The sequence below is a fragment of the Gymnoscopelus braueri genome, assembly GCF_963280865.1.
Source record: "Gymnoscopelus braueri genome assembly, chromosome: 11".
NCBI classification, from domain to species: domain Eukaryota; kingdom Metazoa; phylum Chordata; class Actinopteri; order Myctophiformes; family Myctophidae; genus Gymnoscopelus; species Gymnoscopelus braueri.
Genome location: NC_137613.1, coordinates 2,077,547 through 2,098,126, shown reverse-complemented (window position 1 = coordinate 2,098,126; position 20,580 = coordinate 2,077,547). Strand labels below are relative to the sequence as shown.

The following is a 20,580-nucleotide window of genomic DNA, read 5'->3' as shown; positions in this document are numbered from 1 at the left end:
CATTCAGTGGATTTTCTGTGGTCTGGGGTTTTCTGAATAATTAGGCTGAAAAGTAATCTTAGCTTGGCCCTTCGACAGTGAGGTCACAGTCGATTAATCCCGCCCACTCTCCTCCTCGCCCCTCCCCTCCCCTATCCTTTCCTTTGGAGGGGGCGGAGCAGAGGCGATGATTGACAGGCAAAATCCCTCACCAGCGACACCCGCAGGCAAAGATTTATTTTTTCATTGCAGTTGAAAAGGCTTTAGAAATGTGAGAGAAAAACACCTGCCATGGATCACTGGAATGGAATTTTCACTTAAAACTTTTTGTACACTTTTGAAGGACCAGGACAAAGACTTTGAATGTGGTGTAAAAGTGAATGTCATTAAACCTTTAAAAAATATCTATTCAAAGATTTGCACACATTTTCACGTTTTTTTCAAAAAATAGCAGATCTACAAGCTTATAGCGAACTTGTATATCTGCTATTTTTTTAATAGCCAAAGAATTCTTAAATGACAGATGCGTTCCCGGTCTTAATGGGTTAAATACTAACAGGCCTTATTTATTATGTATTTTATAATGTAATGTACATGTTGTAATGAACATAAAACACAACGTGTCTTAAATACTAACAGGCCTTATTTAACTCTGTGATTATATGTGCTGGTAGAAAGGAGTTGGCCGTGAAAAGTCATTCCTGAAAAGCCAGGAACAAGCTGTGTGTGTGTGTGTGTGTGTGTGTGTGTGTGTGTGTGTGTGTGTGTGTGTGTGTGTGTGTGTGTGTGTGTGTGTGTGTGTGTGTGTGTGTGTGTGCGCACACACGCGTGTTTGTCTCATTACATTCAAGTTTAAATTCTCAACTGAGGAGAGCATGAAAGGAGAGGTGAGGAACAAGAACAAGTTAACATGGAGTCATATCAGTTGAACCAGTTTACAGTGATGACTCACACAATGTGGTGAAACATTTACCTGCACAGTTCAGTAAAAGCTCTCTCTCTGTGTGTGTGTGTGTGTGTGTGTGTGTGTGTGTGTGTGTGTGTGTGTGTGTGTGTGTGTGTGTGTGTGTGTGTGTGTGTGTGTGTGTGTGTGTGTGTGTGTGTGTGTGTGTGTGTACATTAACTCAGCAGTTTAATGTAAGCTACAGATTGTGCAGTTTTATACGCTTTTTTTTTTTACATACATGATCTGCAGTTACTATTACAAGTTAGTGAAGTTACACAATGCACGTTCCCAGTTAGCCTATATTATAATGTTCTGCCTGCATGTAGTCTGACAATATATGTGAGCTGGTATGTTAATAGGTATTTAAAAGACAAAAGAATCCCCCGCTGTGCCTCGCAGCGCGGGGGATAAGGTGTCGGATCGTCTGGAGCCAGGGGGGAGAGACTGGCCAATGGAATAGCAGGAAACTAACAGTCTTATCGACCTTAACTCAGGCTGTGTATGGGATGGTCTGACGGCCGTCATGTCATTATTAATTAATAACGAATACCAGGCTTTCCTCGAGGTGGAAAGACTGGTGATGCGAGGTTAGTAACTCTGAGAGTGTACACATGGAACCAAATGGACCCTTACGGGTCTGTAACTCTGAGAGTGTACACATGGAACCAAATGGACACAGACAGACAGACAGACAGACAGACAGACAGACAGACAGACGGACAGACGGTCAGGTAACAACATGTTGTGAAGATCAGATAAAACTGTAGTAGTGAGGTGAACACAATTCTGCATGACAACATTTAACTTGGAAACCAGTTGTTACATAACACCACCCCTCCTCTGTCTGTTCCTGCTCTCTCCGTGTGTGTGTGTGTGTGTGTGTGTGTGTGTGTGTGTGTGTGTGTGTGTGTGTGTGTGTGTGTGTGTGTGTGTGTGTGTGCGCGTGCGTGCGCATGTGCGCGTGCTTCCTTGCAAGCGTTCCTGTAAGTGCCAGAGTCCACATGTTTGCTGAGAGAGAGAGAGAGAGAGAGAGAGAGAGAGAGAGAGAGAGAGAGAGAGAGAGAGAGAGAGAGAGAGAGAGAGAGAGAGAGAGAGAGAGACAACTACAACACAATGTAAAACACACTGATACAGATATGTTCATGAAACATCAATGTAAAGTACATGAATACACTGTAACAACATGTTTCCTCTCTCTCTCTCTGTCCTCACATAACCTCGCTTCACCAGGCTTTCTGTCCTCACAGGGTTTAATGCTCCTCCCAGAGAGAGAGAACAACACACTGTAGACACTCCCTGTATGATAGAACTTTATGTGTTTATTCACAGTCCACCATTTTGACTCAACACCACAGAGAGCTGCACAGCATGGACTCCATTTTGCCACGGTGGATAAAAGTCTAAAGATTAATATAGGGTAAGTGTTTTAAACACTTTACTAGAACTAATGTCTCTAGTCTGGTATAGAGTTGACTGTAGGGATTTGTAAAAGTTGAATATCCAAACAATGAAGTAGGCTATTGCTTGTTAATTACTACCCCTCTCTCGCTCTCATTCTGACTTTATCTCCCTCTAGCAGCCCCTCTCTCTGTCTGTCTGTCTGTCTGTCTGTCTGTCTGTCTGTCTCTCTGTCTCTCATTCAGTTCAAGTTCAATTCAACAGGCTTATTATTGGCATGAAATTTGACAAGTGTTGCCAAAGCATAATTATGACAAACAACAAACAACACAACAATAGTAGTAGTAAATCTTTATTTCGGTCCATTTAAAAAACAAACAACAAAATACAAACATACATTATATGTCATTTAAAATCTATTAAATGACATAAATAAAGGAGATTGGTGGTAAGTAAAACATGGTATATATATACCATATACCATATATACCTGTGTCGTACTGGTTTCCCTTTTCTTGTGACAGGAATCAACATATTTTGCAGCTAAAACTGCACATTCTCTCTGCTCCCCCAGAAGGAGTGGCAGTTTCTCCCTTTCTGTCATTCTTCAGAATTCTGGACAATTTATTGCGAATTTGGGTGTAGTATTTGTGTAGTTTTTACATTTTGTTTAGGGAGTGTAATTCTGTCCTCCGAACCGCCCCCCCCCTCTCTATCTCTCTCTCTCTCTCTCTCTCTCTCTCTCCCTCTCTGTAGCAGACAGAGCAGAACATACAGTTTGTGGTGACCAGGGCTGTCAGTGTGTTGGAGGGGGGGGGGGGGGGGGGGCATTGTTATTGTTATGCTGCTGAAAAAGTTTTCTTCCTCAGTAGGACAGATGTTGAAGCCAGGCATGAGAACACAGAGAGACTTGTAAAAAAGAATGTGAGTTATTATAAGTATATACTGTTATAAGTTATGAGTCACTCAGAGTGTCCACTAGCCTGACGCAGTTCACTCAGAGGAGTGGGCGGGGCCTATGGTCTGGAGACAGGCAGGCTCCACAGCAGTTTACTGTAAACCATGTGACCACAGAGGAAGTTGGTCGTTTGCTGCTTTGTCCCCCCCCCCCCCCCCCCCCCCCCCCCCTCTCTCTCTCTCTGGACTCTCGCTCGCACGCACGCATGCACACACACACACACACACACACACACACACACACACACACACACACACACACACACACACACACACACACACGCCACAGAGCAGGAACAGACTATATCTCTATCTCTCTCTCTCTCTCTCTCTCTCTCTCTCTCTCTCTCTCTAGTTACACACACACACACACACACACACACACACACACACACACACACACACACACACCACAGAGCAGGAACAGACTCTCTCTCTCTCTCTGATTACAAGGAATATAAAAGGTAATAATGCCGTGTGCCATTTAGATATAATTATAAGAAGCAATTATCATTATACATTTTTATTATAACCAACATTAAAGGGACACTTCACCCATTAATCTATTTCATATAGTTGGTCCTCACTAATGCTCATTATAAGATTTATAAGACCATTTAAGTCTAGTCACAGTACTACTGAACTGTTTAGAAACCTGCCTACCAGTGACATCATCGGTAGGCAATCATAGACTATTTCATTGTTTTTGTTTAATTAATGCAATAACAGTGATTTCTATTTAACCATGTTAACTTGTGCCAAGGAACCGCTGATGTTTTAATAGCTTGACATACCCATCGATGATCACTGGTCACTGCTAGGCAAGTTTCTAAAATGTCCACAGCCCACCAATGAGTCTACCAGAGTGAGTAGACTGAAAAAAAAAAGACTGTGCACATTATAGTGATTATTAATGAGAACCAATTATATAAAGATACGGTTGAAAATGGGTGAAGTGCTCCTTTAAGTAGATCTACAAGGTCACAACACGTCACACATTGCAAAGTGTTGTGGGCTTGTAGATCGGCTACTTTCGGCGAGTGACACCATTGTGTGGTTGAGTCTAAATTGAGCTTCATGTACATAGTGCTGGACACGGTGCATGACTCTGCTTTCCCATGTATCACCAGATGTTTCATTACATTTGACATTCCTCTTTGTTACATGTTGTATGTCCCAGTGTTGGAATCCTTTCAGTTGAAATGCAGCCTCAGAGTTTATACAATTTAACTTTGAACATATTTGAACAGTGTTTAAGCTAACAAGCTAACGGTAGCCTACATGCTGCTGTCAGAGCTGTAGTGTTGTTGAACAGTGTTTAAGCTAACAAGCTAACTATAGCCTACATGCTGCTGTCAGAGCAGTAGTGTTGTTGAACAGTGTTTAAGCTAACAAGCTAAGGGTAGCCAACATGCTGCTGTCAGAACAGTAGTGTTGTTGAACAGTGTTTAAGCTAACAAGCCAACAGTAGCCTACATGCTGCTGTCAGAGCAGTAGTGTTGTTGAACAGTGTTTAAGCTAACAAGCTAACGGTAGCCTACATGCTGCTGTCAGAGCAGTAGTGTTGTTGAACAGTGTTTAAGCTAACAAGCTAAGGGTAGCCAACATGCTGCTGTCAGAACAGTAGTGTTGTTGAACAGTGTTTAAGCTAACAAGCCAACAGTAGCCTACATGCTGCTGTCAGAGCTGTAGTGTTGTTGAACATTGTTTAAGCTAACAAGCTAACGGTAGCCTACATGCTGCTGTCAGAGCAGTAGTGTTGTTGAACAGTGTTTAAGCTAACAAGATACCGGTAGCTTGCATGCTGCTGTCAGAGCAGTAGTGTTGTTGAACAGTGTTTAAGCTAACAAGCTAACGGTAGCCTGCATGCTGCTGTCAGAGCAGTAGTGTTGTTGAACAGTGTTTAAGCTAACAAGCTAACGGTAGCCTGCATACTGCTGTCAGAGCAGTAGTGTTGTTGAACAGTGTTTAAGCTAACAAGCTAACGGTTGACAGTGTTTAAGCTAACAAGCTAACGGTAGCCTGCATGCTGCTGTCAGAACAGTAGTGTTGTTGAACAGTGTTTAAGCTAACAAGCTAACGGTAGCCTGCATGCTGCTGTCAGAGCAGTAGTGTTGTTGAACAGTGTTTAAGCTAACAAGTTAACGGTAGCCTGCATGCTGCTGTCAGAACAGTAGTGTTGTTGAACAGTGTTTAAGCTAACATGCTAACAGTAGTCTACATGCTGCTGTCAGAGCAGTAGTGTTGTTGAACAGTGTTTAAGCTAACAAGCTAACGGTAGCCTGCATGCTGCAGTCAGAGCGGTAGTATTGTTGAACAGTGTTTAAGCTAACAAGTTAACGGTAGCCTGCATGCTGCTGTCAGAACAGTAGTGTTGTTGAACAGTAAGTGTTTAAGCTAACACGCTAACGGTAGCCTGCATGCTGCAGTCAGAGCAGTAGTGTTGTTGAACAGTGTTTAAGCTAACATGCTAACAGTAGTCTACATGTGTTGTTGAACAGTGATGCTTCTGTTTGCTGTAATGTCCATGTTGGAACACCGGGGGCAAACTGACAATTGAATTTGAATAACATTCAAATGAAGCACCAAAATCAGTGTTTTGATTCTTTTTTTTGGTGCCTGGCTCAAGCAAGATACAGTACATTCTGTCGGCCCAGAGGGTTTAAATAGGACTTCCAGGGCTCTGGGCCATTTATAATGTTGATCCCTGAATGCAACAAACCATGGAACGTCATATAACTGTGTAACTGGTATTTTACTGTATTTGTACTATTTATTTCCTCTTTGTAAGAGTAACATATTCTATAAAAGGCAACATATTGAATAATTTACAAATCAATTGGAAGACCATTTGACTAAACCACCTACATGTTTTAACGTGGTGGAAGCGAGCCGTTTTCGATCGGCGATCACGCTGCAATGGAGGATCGCTTTGGAAATATTATTGTTCCAGGCGTTAGTCGGGACCCTCCGCCGTCTCGCACGCACGCTCTGTTTACATGCACTTCCGCGTCGGGGTTTCTACAGCACGAAACGTATAACGTAAGTGGATGGAAGAAATGCAGGCACTGAACGTATAATATTTTAATAAACCTCTGGCACCCAATGTGTTAACTCAAATCCCAACAGTTTTTTTTTCCCGACTTATGTTGCTATTGTATCAGTTGTTCTCAAACTTTTTCATGTCAAGAAAGACAAAGATTTGCACAAATGTTCCAAGATTTAAAAAAAATAAATAGCTATGAGCTTGTATATCTTTTTGAATAGCCAAAGGAATCTAAAATGAAAGAGATGCGTTCCCGGTCTTAATGGGTTAATAATGAAATCATATATATGGAATATGCAAATAAATGGATCTTATAGCAATGAGTTTTTACTGCAGACAGTTTTCTCTGTAGCTGCCAGTAGCTCTGTGCACTGGGCTCTGAAGCACCAGTACTGCTGTTATCTCCATCTTTAGGAAACATAGAACAAGAGCAAAGCTTCCTGCATTCACTATAGTTTATATTCAGTGACTTTATCACCTGCCTTTGTATTGATATAAGCTAATGACATGATTCTCTGCCCTTTTACTGTTTCAGTCTGGCTTTTGTGAGACTGTAGCACAATATAAAGATAAATGCATCAATCTGATGCACATTGAAAGGAAAATAGATCTACAATAATTATGAAGGCAAACACATTTCATTGAAATGAATAGGCTGCCATTTCCCACGCCTCATCCAGTTCTTCTAATAATTCATGGTTATAAGAGATTTAATCTGCTAACTTTTTAAAGCTTTGTTCATTTATTTTCCATCCACCTCACATTAGTGTGATTTTGCTTTGTATGTTATCACATACAAGTATTAGAGTGTGTGTGTGTGTGTGTGTGTGTGTGTGTGTGTGTGTGTGTGTGTGTGTGTGTGTGTGCGCGTGTGTGCACATGTGTCCCCATGTCACACGCCATGTACGCTGTAACTGTAGACACTCCCACTATGATAGAACTTTGTGTTAATACACCGTCAACCATTTTGACACAACATCACAGAGAGCTGAACAGCATGGACTCCATTTTGATTTGTGACATTGTGTTAAACCCTAAAGATGAATATAGGGTAAGAGTATCCATCTCTTTCTCTCTCTTTCGCTCTCTACTCTCTCTCTCATCATATCAACACCAACATGTATCAGACAGATAAAGGCCGAATGAACCGTTTGTGGTTTCCTGGTGCGCTTGGGGCTGACGATGTTTGCCCCCCCCAGGCTTGGTGGGGGGTGATAATGGGGGGTGATGGGGTGCTGCTGTAAATGTTCTCTTCCTCAGCAGGGTGATGGGTGCTGGGTGCTGCCGACACAGTTAGGTGTTTCATCACCCTAACCCTCCGGACATGATTTCCACAGTTACTTACATTACTCAAGACGTTTGGTCTCCTTGAGATTTTAGCTATGATGATACACGAGTGTGTGTGTCAGGAATTTTCATAAAAAGCAGATCTACAAGCTCATAGCTCATATGAGCCTGTAGATCTGCTATTTTTGAAAAATTATGAACATTTGTGCAAATCTTTGAATTTATATATATATATTTTTTTAAAGCAAACATTTTCAACTCACATTTGTGCTTCTGGGGGGTCCCTGGAACAACATATTTTGAGATGGGGGTCTGTGGCCAAATACATTTTGGGGGTCGTTGACATGAAAAGGTTTGAGCAGCACTGATGTACTGTAGAAACATATGTTTTTCACAAAACTGTTTGTAGAATCAGCTTCAGGTCTGAATGGGTTTTAAGATGAACCTGAGAGCAGAGAGAGCCTCGTGAAAAGAACATGAGTTAAATTAATAATAATAATAAGGAATAAGTTATGACTCTGACATTTATCACAGTGAGTCACTCAGTCTCCACAGCAGTTTACTGTAAATCATACATGGGCAACTGGAGGCCCGGGGGCCTCAGGCGGCCCCCACCTTCACTTAATGCGGCCCGCAGGTTAATATCAGAATACTGATATATTATTGATCAGCTGTTATGATTCCAAACATGCAAATATGACCCGCTTTAATTACTTGATTTAGGCTCAAACCTTTTGAAAAACGTCTGAGGGACATAAACAATATGATATTAAATATTATTATTATTTTTTAAATTCATGGTTGCACTGGGCTCTGAAGCACCAGTACTGCTGTTATCTCCATCTTTAGGAAACATAGAACAAGAGCAAAGCTTCCTGCATTCACTATAGTTTATATGCAGTGACTTTATCACCTGCCTTTGTATTGATATAAGCTAATGACATGATTCTCTGCCCTTTTACTGTTTCAGTCTGGCTTTTGTGAGACTGTAGCACAATATAAAGATTAATGCATCAATCTGATGCACATTGAAAGGAAAATAGATCTACAATATGAAGGCAAGCACATTTCATTGAAATGAATAGGCTGCCATTTCCCACGCCTCATCCAGTTATTTTAATAATTCATGGTTATAAGGGATTTAATTTGCTAACTTTTTTTTTTTAAAGCTTTGTTCATTTATTTTCGATCCACCTCACATTAGTGTGATTTTGCTTTGTATGTTATCACAAACAAGTATTAGATTGTGTGCGTGTGTGCGTGCGTGCGTGCAATCATAGTAGCTAGTTAACCTCATTGACCTGGTATTCATTGCTGGTTAGACGACTACAATGAAAAGCATCAGTAGCCTACTGTGTGAGTGTTCAGGACCAGAGCTGACACCTGCTGATTGACAGGAAACCACAGGAACTACGTTCATGTAGAATAGCAGTAGATGTGGAGTACAAACAGGAAGTGTGTGTGTGTGTGTGTGTGTGTGTGTGTGTGTGTGTGTGTGTGTGTGTGTGTGTGTGTGTGTGTGTGTGTGTGTGTGTGTGTGTGTGTCTGTGTGTGTGTGTGTGTGTGTGTGTGTGTGTGTGTGTGTGTGTGTGTCCATGTCACACACCATGTACGCTGTAACTGTAGACACTCCCACTATGATAGAACTTTATGTGTTAATACACCGTCAACCATTTTGACACAACATCACAGAGAGCTGAACAGCATGGACTCCATTTTGATTTGTGACATTGCGTTAAACCCTAAAGATTAATATAGGGTAAGTGTAATTAATCAATTCACTATAACTAATGTCTCTAGTCTGGTATACTATAGTTGATTGTGGGGTCTTTATACTATAACTTGGTCATAAAAGTTTAACATGCAAACAATGAAGTATATTACCTCTCGCTCTCTCGCCCTCTCGCTCTCTCTCTCTCTCTCTCCTATCATATCAACACCAACATGTATCAGATCCTGTTAAAGGCCGAATTAACCGTTTGTGGTTTCCTGGGCTTTAGGTGCGCTTGGGGCTGCTGAAAATGTTTGGGTTTGGGTGGGGGGTGCTGTAAATGTTCACTTCCTCAGCAGGGTGATGGGTGATGGGTGCTGCCACTGCAGTTGCTGTTTCATCACCCTAACCCTCCAGACATGATTTATTTCACAGTTACTTACAATACTCAAGGCCTTTGCCCCCCCGGTCTGCATCCTCTAAAGCCTGTGTTGTAACCCATTCAAACCGGGAAAGCATCTTCGTCATTTTAGATTTTTTAAAGCAAACATTTTTTACTCTTTTTTTTGCTTTTGGGGGTCATTTTGGGGGTCCTTGACATGAAAAGGTTTGAGCAGCACTGATGTACTGTAGAAACATATGTTTTTCACAAAACTGTTTGTAGAATCAGCTTCAGGTCTGAATGGGTTTTAAGATGAACCTGAGAGCATAGAGAGCCTGGTGAAAAGAACATGAGTTAAATAAATAATAATGATAATAATGATAAGGAATAAGTTATGACATTTATCACAGTGAGTCACTCAGAGTCTCCACAGCAGTTTACTGTAAATCATGTGATGTGACCACAGAGGAAGTTGGTCCTTGTTGCTTTCAGTTCCTGTCTGTCTGACTGACTGTCTGTCTGTCTGTCCGTTCGTCCCTCCCTCCTTCCCTCCCTCTCTAGTTCTATCCATCAGGCTGTCATTTCAAGTAGCCAAAAAATTATATTAAAGTGTGTGAATCCTCCTAAACGACATATGTGACACGACAAAGTGATCTCATGATAAGTTACAAGAAAAAAAAGACAATTCAGCGTGAAATATCAGCTGAGTATTATTATTTTAGAGTATTTATATTTAATAGTATGTATAATCGTTTGCGGTTTTCAAATATATTTTTTACAGAATCAAATGTTTTATGGTCTTGATTCACCAGGAGCCTGGATGGCTTGGTTCCAGGCTTAAAATAATTTATATAAATATGTTTCGGAAATCACCAGAAGTTTCATTACATGTGACATGTTTTGCGTGTATCATCTACTCAGGCTTTTGTGATCCCCCAGACAGTTTTTAAGTTGCTTGATTCAGTATTCAGATATTTGATATTAATTTTATCAGACACGCCCGCTTCCTATGCAAACCCATTATAACTTCAAAGTCAATTTTTAACATGTTAGATTCATCAAAAACACCCGTCCTTGGTTATGGTGACTCATCGTGTCCTCCTAATAAGTGAGGGGGCCGTGTTTTTCCGATTACTTTTTTCATTTATTTTAGATAATGTTTTTATTGAATTATTTTCAAAAACAAATATAAAAAATTTATGAAAAAATTAATTGTCCTCCTCACGTATTAGGAGGACAATGTCAGTCACCAGAACCAAGGACGGGTGTATCCGATGAATGGTTCAAATGGAGTTTGAAGTTACAATGGGTTTGTATAGGAAGGGGGCGTGTCTGATAAAATGAATATCAAATATCTAAATAGTGAGTCAAGCAACTTAAAAACTGTCTGGGGTGCTCCCAAAAGCCTGAGTAGACGATAAGGATCAATTGACCCAATAAAAAAAAAAAGTGAAATATCCCTTTAAGTAGGCTACCAGGTCTTCTGACTTATCTTAAGACCTGGAGGCGTGGCCAATACTGTGACAGTATTTTGAGTGGCTAAACAGCATTGGCCACGCCTCTAGGTCTTAAGTTAAAGGGATACTTCACTTTCACATAAAATAAACATTTAAAAAATATTTTAAAAATAAATGAAAAAAGTAATGGAAAAATCACGGCCCCCTCACACATTAGAGTGTCCTACTAATGTGTGAGGGGGCCTTTATTTTGCCATAACTTCTTTCATTTTTTTTAAATATATTTTTTTAATGTTTATTTTATGTGAAAGTGAAGTATCCCTTTAAGTCAGAAGACCTGGTACTTGAGTTGTGCAAAATAGGGCCCTCAATGTTCCAGCGTTAGAATCCTTTCAATTGAAATAGAGCCACACAAACATAAACATGTTTGAGTGTTTAAGCTAACAAGCTAACGGTAGCCTGCATGCTGCTGTCAGAGCAGTAGTGTTGTTGAACATTGGTGTGTGTGTGTGTGTGTGTGTGTGTGTGTGTGTGTGTGTGTGTGTGTGTGTGTGTGTGTGTGTGTGTGTGTGTGTGTGTGTGTGTGTGTGTGTGTGTGTGTGTGTGTGTGTGTGTGTGTGTGAAAGACAATTGACTGACTTCTAAGTAACAAACTAAGCTATGACACCATGTTTGTATGCTATAATATGCCATGTGCTTCAAACATAATTATTTGAATCATTGCGTAACGCAAAACCATATGTTATGTGGCCTATTTCATTTAATTTCAAACCTTTATTAATTCTCGAAAGACATTGAGGTTAACCTCATTTGCAGTGTCGTCAAGATACATCACAGTATATTTCATTTTCTGAAAAGGCAGGCAGGCAGGCAGGGAGGCAGGCGGGCAGGCGGGCGGGCACAAACAATGCATTTAACTTGGAAACCGGTTGTTACATAACACCACCCCTCCTCTGTCTGTTCCTGCTATGGTGTGTGTGTGTGTGTGTGTGTCAGTGTGAGAGTCCACATGTGTGTGTGTGAGAGCGAGAGGCAGGAGCAAGCGAGAGAGATAGGGAGGAAGACTAGAGACAACTACGACACAATGTAAAACACACTGATACAGATATGTTCATGAAACATCAATGTAAAGTACATGAATACACTGTAACAACATGTTACCTCTCTCTCTCTGTCCTCACATAACCTCGCTTCACCAGGCTTTCTGTCCTCATAGGGTTAAATACTCAGTGACTCCTCCTCAGTTCTGTAGACACTCCTTACTGTATGATACAACTTTATGTGTTTATTTTAACAGGACAACACGGAGAACTGCATGGACTCCATTTTACCACGTTGGATTAAAGCATAAAGATTAATATAGGGTAAGTGTTCTAATCACTTTACTAGAACTAATGTCTCTAGCCTCGTATTATGGTGTTTATACAATGACTCGGTCATAAAAGTTGAATAAACAAACAATGAAGCATTGCTTCTTAATGATTCTTCTGCCTAAACATACTGTATGTCATGACAGAGTATGAGCGAATGGAGGAAAGGGATCAATATCACGTGATTCCCTTGTTTGACCCTTTGAAGGTGTAAACAAAGGTGCTTATTGGTCAAAAGCCCAGATGTGTGTCTCAAGGAATTACCCCTCCCTCGCCCCTCGCTCTCATTCTGACTCTCTCTCCCTCTGGCTGCCCCCACCCCTCCCCCTCTCCCTCTCTCTCTCAGAACACAGAGAGCCTTGTAAAAATAATGTGAGTTAGATAAGGAATAAGTTATGACTCTGACACTAACACAGTGTGAGTCACTCAGAGTCTCCACTAGCCTGACGCAGTTCACTCAGAGGAGTGGGCGGGGCCTATGGTCTGGAGACAGACAGGCTCCACAGCAGTTTACTGTAAACCATGTGACCACAGCTTTGTGTTCCTCTCTCTCTCTCCTTGACAGTGTTGGGCAAGTTACTTTTAAAAAGTAACTAGTTATAGTTATAGTTATAGCTCTCAAAAATAAATATATATATTACATACATAGAGCAGTAACTATAACTAGTTACTTTTTATTTACATTTAACTTGGAAACCAGTTGTAACAGTACACCACCCCTACTACTGTGTGTGTGTGTGTGTGTGTGTGTGTGTGTGTGTGTGTGTGTGTGTGTGTGTGTGTGTGTGTGTGTGTGTGTGTGTGTGTGTGTGTGTGTGTGTGTGTGTGTGTGTGTGTGTGCGTGGGTGTGCGTGCGTGCGTGGACAGGGTGGCCCATGTGATCTAAAAAGGTCCGCTTTTGAGTAAAAGTCTGGTTTCATTGTTAAAGTAAATCATTTAATTAAATATAATAATAATAAACAAGCTCCACACAGTGTGTGACAGACAGGAGACTCTAATACAACATTCATTTAAAGGTAGACTTTTGTTTCTGTTTAAAGGGCAAGACCACTTTGGTAGAGGTTTGGGTTGTGTGTTTACCTTGCCATTATGTAACTCCAAAGGTGGACAAGAAATCAATAATAATTGCTCCATTGATTAGAAATTGATAATTCAAAATATGCTCCTCATTGACTTACATTGTACGGTGAAACAGCTCTCAAAGTCACTCTTTTAGCACATAAACGAACACAAACAAAGCTGATTCAGAGAATATAGAACATCACCAAACCCAGTACTGTTTTTTTTTTTAATAAAAATGTCAACTTCCTGTTGATTTTACTATTTGAAGATCCGGATCCGGATCCGGATCCGCGGATCCAGTCCGGGTTTTCTTCTAAATAAAAATAGCAAAATCAACAGGAAGCTAACATTTTTATAAAAAAAACAAACAGTACTGGGTTTGGTGAGGTTCTATATTGTCTGAATCAACTTTGTTTGCGTCCATTTACGTGCTAAAAGAGTGACTTTGAGAGCTGTTTCACCGTACAATGTAAGTCAATGAGGAGCATATTTTGAATTATCAATTTCTAATCAATGGAGCAATTATTTTTGATTTCTTGTCCACCTTTGGAGTTACATAATGGCAAGGTAACTACACAACCCAAACCTCTAACAAAGTGGTCTTTCCCTTTAAGCTTCATCTGGCTGATGGCTGCTCAGATGTCACTTGGGGGTTAAGTGTCTTGCTCAAGGACATGTTGACACTCATACTACAGTACTGTAGGTAAACTGGGGTTTGAACCTGTGACCTTCTGAGTACCAGACTCTCTGTAGACACTCAGCTATCTGCTCACATGTCTTTGTCTCTGCTGTCACTTGTTGTAAAATGTTGCTGCTATTCTGTACAAATACAATATGAGTCTCTGTAAACATTTTATACTAACAGGCCTTATTTATTATTTATGTTATAATGTAATGTACATGTTTTAATGAACATAAAACACAACATGTCTTAAATACTAACAGGCCTTATTTAGCTCTGTGATTATATGTGCCTGCATGGTAGAAAGGAGTTGGTCGTGAAAAGTAATTCCTGAAAAGCCAGGAACAAGCAGTGTGTGTGTGTGCGCGTCTCATTACATTCCAGTTTAAATTCTCAACTGAGGAGAGCATGAGAGGTGAGGTGAGGACAAGAACATGTTAACATGGTGTCATATCTTACCTACTAACAGTTGAACCAGTTTACAGTGATGACTCACACAATGTGGTGAAACATTTACCTGCACTGTTACCAGCGCGCTCTCTCTGTGTGTGTGTGTGTGTGTGTGTGTGTGTGTGTGTGTGTGTGTGTGTGTGTGTGTGTGTGTGTGTGTGTGTGTGTGTGTGTGTGTGTGTGTGTGTGTGTGTGTGTCCTCTGTCAGGTAAGGGTGTAATTTTCCATGTCTGTGCCCAGGGTCACATGGTGTCATAACAGGGCGGGGCACTAGGACCTGTTGCAGCAACACTCCACCTGGTTGAGAACAACACCTCCAGTATGACAGATCTGTCAGTGTGTTGATTCAACTGAACCGTCTGGACTCCATTTTGTTTTGCCTCGTCGGATCAAAGCATAAAGATTATTTCAGGGTAAGAGATTTTAAACAATACAATGTAGCAATAATCTCTCTAGTCTGGTGTTAAGAATGTTAACCACTTCAACCCCACACACCCTATTCTGGAGGGGAACGTGTGGCGTTGTGACGCATTGTGAGCTTGTAGATCGTCTATTTTTGGCAAAGAGATTTGGTGTAGAGGGACAAAAGTACAGAGCCAACTCAGGTGTGTTTTACTAAGAATAGAGGGGTGAAGGGGTTAATGTTGTTGAAGTGTTTTATACCATATACTAGAACCACTTGGTATTTAATATACTTAAATGAACGTGTCTGTGTCTGTGCGTGCACGTGCATGCCTGCATGCGTGGGTGCGTGCGTGCGTGCGTTGCACACACACACACACACACACAGAGAGGAGTGAGTGTTTCCTGTGTGTGTTTGCACCAGGTAGACAAAGGCAAGCCCCGCCCAGCTCTGCCTCACATTGGCCCCGATTCATAAAGGGATTTACGACCATATTTTGTACGTACCGGCATTTAGGACAAATCCTACACCTGCAGTCGGATTCATAAACGTTTTTTGGTCTGTGTTTTGTGCGTCAGGTGCGCACGTTCTCAGGTCAGCCCCGAGGCTGTCTTACCAGGGCTGAAATGTGCGTATGTCTTTAGAATGCTTTATTCTTCATGCCAAAATCAATTACAAGTGGCAAACCTCAAATAAAATATATATGTGCCCAACATTTGTCAACACATAAATAAAAAATACATGTCAAACGATGTATTGCTTGTAGCCTATGCATAATATAGACATGATTTAGATTCCACCGCTTTTTATTTATTTTCTAGGCTATCAGTTCCATTTAGCGCTGAATTATTAGATCCCTTGGTGTGTTTGCCAGCGGGGCATCTCAGCCAAAGTGTCATGTAATAATGAAAATAGGCTATGATGCCTTAATGAAACTGTGGAGGGACTGACGCACCTCTCTCCGTGCTGCAGTATTAATTTGTAGGCTAATAGTCTACTGTAGGCTACTCTACTGTATTTTGATCACATGAACACCACACACAACAGATCTAATATTCCCCATTCCGACGTAGGACAGTGATGTATTAATAAAAAATGCACTAATTTAATCAATAAGTAATCAATAAGCTCTGGTCCATAATCGGATAGCAGCGTTCCACTTGTATGCTGGATTTCATCATCTTTTTACCTTGGTAAAAGTCTGCAATGTTCATTAGAAAAGGCTTATATATATCCTTTCCACGTTTTATTAGCCTTTTATTTGGTAATGGGGTTAAACCTTGTAAACTTCTTTATTCTCATTACACATGAGAGCATTTATTACGTGATCCGCTTCCAGACAGAACAGTAAGCTGTCAAGGCGATGCGACACCGCATCTGTTATCTTTAGACGAGGCGGAGTTGAACTTCAAACTTTCATCAGCGTTGCCAGATGTTGTGAGAGAAATAAGCAACCAGGTCTAGGAAAACAAGCCCAAAAGAAGCAACTGACACTTAGGCCATTATAAGCACTTTAATTAAACCGTTGTGAGCTTGTAGATCTGCTATATAAAAAAAAAATCTTGTAATAAAATGTGCAATATTTGGAAGATTTTTTAAACATTCTAACAACACAAATCTGCCTCCAGCTGGCACAAAACATTTTCAGATGGGGCTTATAGGGATAAATTAGCCTACATATTAACTTGGGGGTCCATGACATAAAAATATTTGAGAACCACCGGTTAAAACAATTGAACAATTGTGAAGCAAGCCCAAATAACCAACTACACTTTAGAAACAAGCCCAAAAAACCGCGGTCCCCACAGCTACCAATATTTACAAGCAACTTTACAGAAAAATAAGCCCAAATTCGCTTATAATAAGCGGACATGGCAACGCTGTTTAGCACGGTTCAGCACGGTGACGTTAAAGTTGGATGCTGTTGGACGCAGCCTTCCAGAGTAATCATCACACCTGGTCATACGCACTGGTTGTACGCACGTCTCTGTGATATACGAACCCCTTTGGGAATTGCACGTCCGTTTGTGACTACCAAAATACGACCTCCATTTACGAACTTTATTTACCCCATATTTACGACCCTCGTTATGAATCGGGGCCATTGTCTTACCATGATATCTGACCCTATACCTTAACCAATCATCACTCCTCTTGTCTAAACCTAAACCAATCAGAGGCACCTGATCTGACACCACAGTGCTCTGTGGATTTGTCTATTGGAAGCATGTCTTCAAATCACTCTGTGTAGTTCTGCCTGGAATATAGACGGTGATACAAAGATCATGCTTGAACTCGTCAGTGTGTGTGTGTGTGTGTGGGGGGGGTGGCGCACACGCCTGCTACCTGCAGAGACGAGTGTACCCTGTGTGTGTGTGTGTGTGTGTGTGTGTGTGTGTGTGTGCACCAGGGAGACAAAGGCAAGAAAGACCCGCCCAGCTCTGCCTCAGATTGGCTTATCATGATATCTGACCCTATACCTTAACCAATCATCATCACTCTAGTCTAAACCTAAACCAATCAGAGGCAGAATAGGGCGGGTCATGTCTCTTGCTGTGCTGAGGTTAGAGTGACAGTAGATCACTGGATGATAATAAACATTATAATCCTCTGAAGACTATTTTAATCTCAGTCACACATGTTGTTGAATTGCAAAAGCAATTAGTTACAATACTAGTTAGTAAAAAGGTAGTGGAGTTCAACACTGGTCAGCAACATATTTAGAAGACCAGACAGAACAGAAGTCCATGTGAGTTAGATAGATCAGTGGTTCTGAAACATCTTCATGTCAAGGAGACATAAACTGATTTGTATTTATAATTGATATGTATTTGGTGGTGGACCCCCATCTGAAAATAAATAATTAAATACATAATAAAAAATTGTGTCAGTGGCCCCATTAAGAGAAGACAGTCAACGTCAATCAAACATAGCAGATCTACAAGCTCACAACAAGTCACAATATGATGTGTTGTGAGCTTGTGGATCTGCTATTTTTAAAACGCTGTTAGAAGTGACGTGTTGTAATTAGAATCACATCACAGTTTTAAGTGTAAAGCATTCACCTCCACAGCTGACAGTAAGTCATGTGACCTCAGGGGAGTTTGGTCATGTGATACTTTGTTGTAGAGTGAGAACATTCCTGTGTCATCCATGGACCATCTCTGTGATAACCCAGACATCTTTGACAGCTCATACACCAGATGTTGTTGATGAAGAGTCCAGAGAAGTGTCTGTATTAGAGATTTGACCCTACCCTAGAGGAAGCCTTTATGACCAAGGTCATTAAATACAATCACTCCTACATACCATCTCAGAGCTAATAGGTGCAGACTATTGGTTTTTAGATTTGTCAGCCTAGGACATTATACCTACAGACTGGTTGTTAGAGGGTTTCAACATCTTGGGATGCCCCAAAAAGGAGGCAAAAAGGCTGGCTGTGTGTGTGTAATGATAATAAACTTTATAATCCTCTGAAACCTATTTTAATCTCAGTCATTGTATCAGATGTTGTTGAATTACTAAAGTAATTAGTTACAATACTAGTTAGTAAAAAGGTAGTGGAGTCATGTATATCAGCCATACACTGATTTGTATTTATAATTTATATGTATTTGGTGGTGGACCCCCATCTGAAAATAAATACATACATAATAAAAAATTGTGCCAGTGAACCCCATTAGAGAAGACAGTCAGCATTCTTAAAAAATAGCAGATCTACAAGCTCACAACGAATCACAATATGATGTAGCTTAACAATGTTTTAGCTTAAGACGAGCCCCCATTTGTTATGGCCTGGCTCCAAGGCCACAACAAAAATGGGGAAACGACATGGAGGGTATGCCAAAAAGAAGCGTGAATTGTATTAACAAATGATTTAAATGTTATATTAGAACAACAAACAAAGTGTCCAACTCATACAGGCAGGGAAACATACTGCCCACTTTAACTGAGGTTAAACAAAGGCAAATTAACAAAGGTGCTCTTCTGTGGCCGCTCCTGCAGCCTGAGGAGAAATGGAGAGGCACACTCATGGACATATGCCATGATTTTGTGAACGTAACCTTAACTGTAGGCTACCTTTTTAATATTTGTGTCTTTGTATGCTCTCCTTTGTGTGGTGTGGACATAAATAAAGTGTGTGTGTGTGTGTGTGTGTGTGTGTGTGTGTGTGCGTGCGTGCGTGCGTGCGTGCGTGCGTGCGTGCGTGCGTGCGTGCGTGCGTGCGTGCGCTGTCGGTTGCAGGTCAAAGTACCTGCCCTGTTAGTCAACTGAACCGTCTGGACTCCATTTAGTTTCGCCTCGTCGGATCAAAGCATAAAGATTATTACAGGGTAAGAGATTTTAAACAATACACTATTGCAATAATCTCTCTAGTTTGGTGTTCGTCTGTAGTGGGCAACAGCGCGCATGCGTCCGCAATAATGCTATCAGGATCAGATTATTATCAGATATTAGAATTATATTGGGTACCAAATATACTTACCAAAGAAGTTTTACTCTGGGAAGGTTTTCAGACTCCTCCATTCATTGCACTGACCCAAGTGTGTGTGTGTGTGTGTGTGTGTGTGTGTGTGTGTGTGTGTGTGTGTGTGTGTGTGTGTGTGTGTGTGTGTGTGTGTGTGTGTGTGTGTGTGTGTGTGTGTGTGTGTGTGTGTGTGTGTGTGTGTGTGTGTGTGTGTGTGTGTGTGTGTGTGTGTGTGTAATGATAATAAACTTTATAATCCTCTGAAACCTATTTTAATCTCAGTCATTGTATCAGATGTTGAATTACTAAAGTAATTAGTTACAATACTAGTTAGTAAAAAGGTAGTGGAGTCATGTATATCAGCCATACACTGATTTGTATTTATAATTTATATGTATTTGGTGGTGGACCCCCATCTGAAAATAAATACATACATAATAAAAAATTGTGCCAGTGAACCCCATTAGAGAAGACAGTCAGCATTCTTAAAAAATAGCAGATCTACAAGCTCACAACGAATCACAATATGATGTGTTGGGAGCTTGTGGATCTGCTATTTTTAATAAGTTGTTTTAAGTGACGTGTTGTAATTAGAATCACATCACCTCCACAGCTGACAGTAAGTCATGAGACCTCAGGGGAGTTTGGTCATGTGATTCTTTGTTGTAGTATGAGGTTGTTATCTCTCTGTGTGTGTGTTATCGCAGAGCGAGGCGTTGTGAGCTTGTAGATCTGCTATCACAATATTTATATTTGGAACCGAGTCAAACTAAATTGAATGCCTACAATTCCAAGTGCTTGTCAGGGTGGGGGTCCCCAGTTCAAATATGATTATTTTGGGGGGTCCCCAGTTCAAATATGATTATTTTGGGGGGTCGCGACCTGAAAGGTTTGGGAACCCTTGGGTTAGACGACTGATAGACTCTGTGGGGGGAACCAGTTCAGTTGGATCACATCATGTAACGCAGGTAACACCCATTTA

At 40.9% G+C, this 20,580-nt stretch overlaps 1 protein-coding gene across 32 annotated transcripts in view; it reads left to right on the top strand.

Annotated features, from left to right (window-relative positions):
- Positions 1-20,580, top strand: part of LOC308095005 (protein NLRC3-like) — a 62,568-nt gene that overhangs the window by 8,730 nt on the left and 33,258 nt on the right. For 12 of the 32 annotated variants that reach the window (XM_080441904.1, XM_080441902.1, XM_080441899.1 and 9 more), the window contains exons 1-5: positions 2,279-2,342; positions 3,180-3,247; positions 12,461-12,527; positions 14,936-15,140; positions 19,376-19,464. The exons of 2 other annotated variants lie outside the window; for them this stretch is intronic. The gene's annotated coding sequence lies outside the window, so the exon portion shown is untranslated. Of the gene's footprint in view, positions 1-2,270; positions 2,343-3,179; positions 3,248-9,307; positions 9,373-12,460; positions 12,528-14,935; positions 15,141-19,375; positions 19,465-20,580 lie in introns of those variants that run through there. 18 more of the 32 variants (XM_080441880.1, XM_080441905.1, XM_080441906.1 and 15 more) reach the window with 18 other exon arrangements.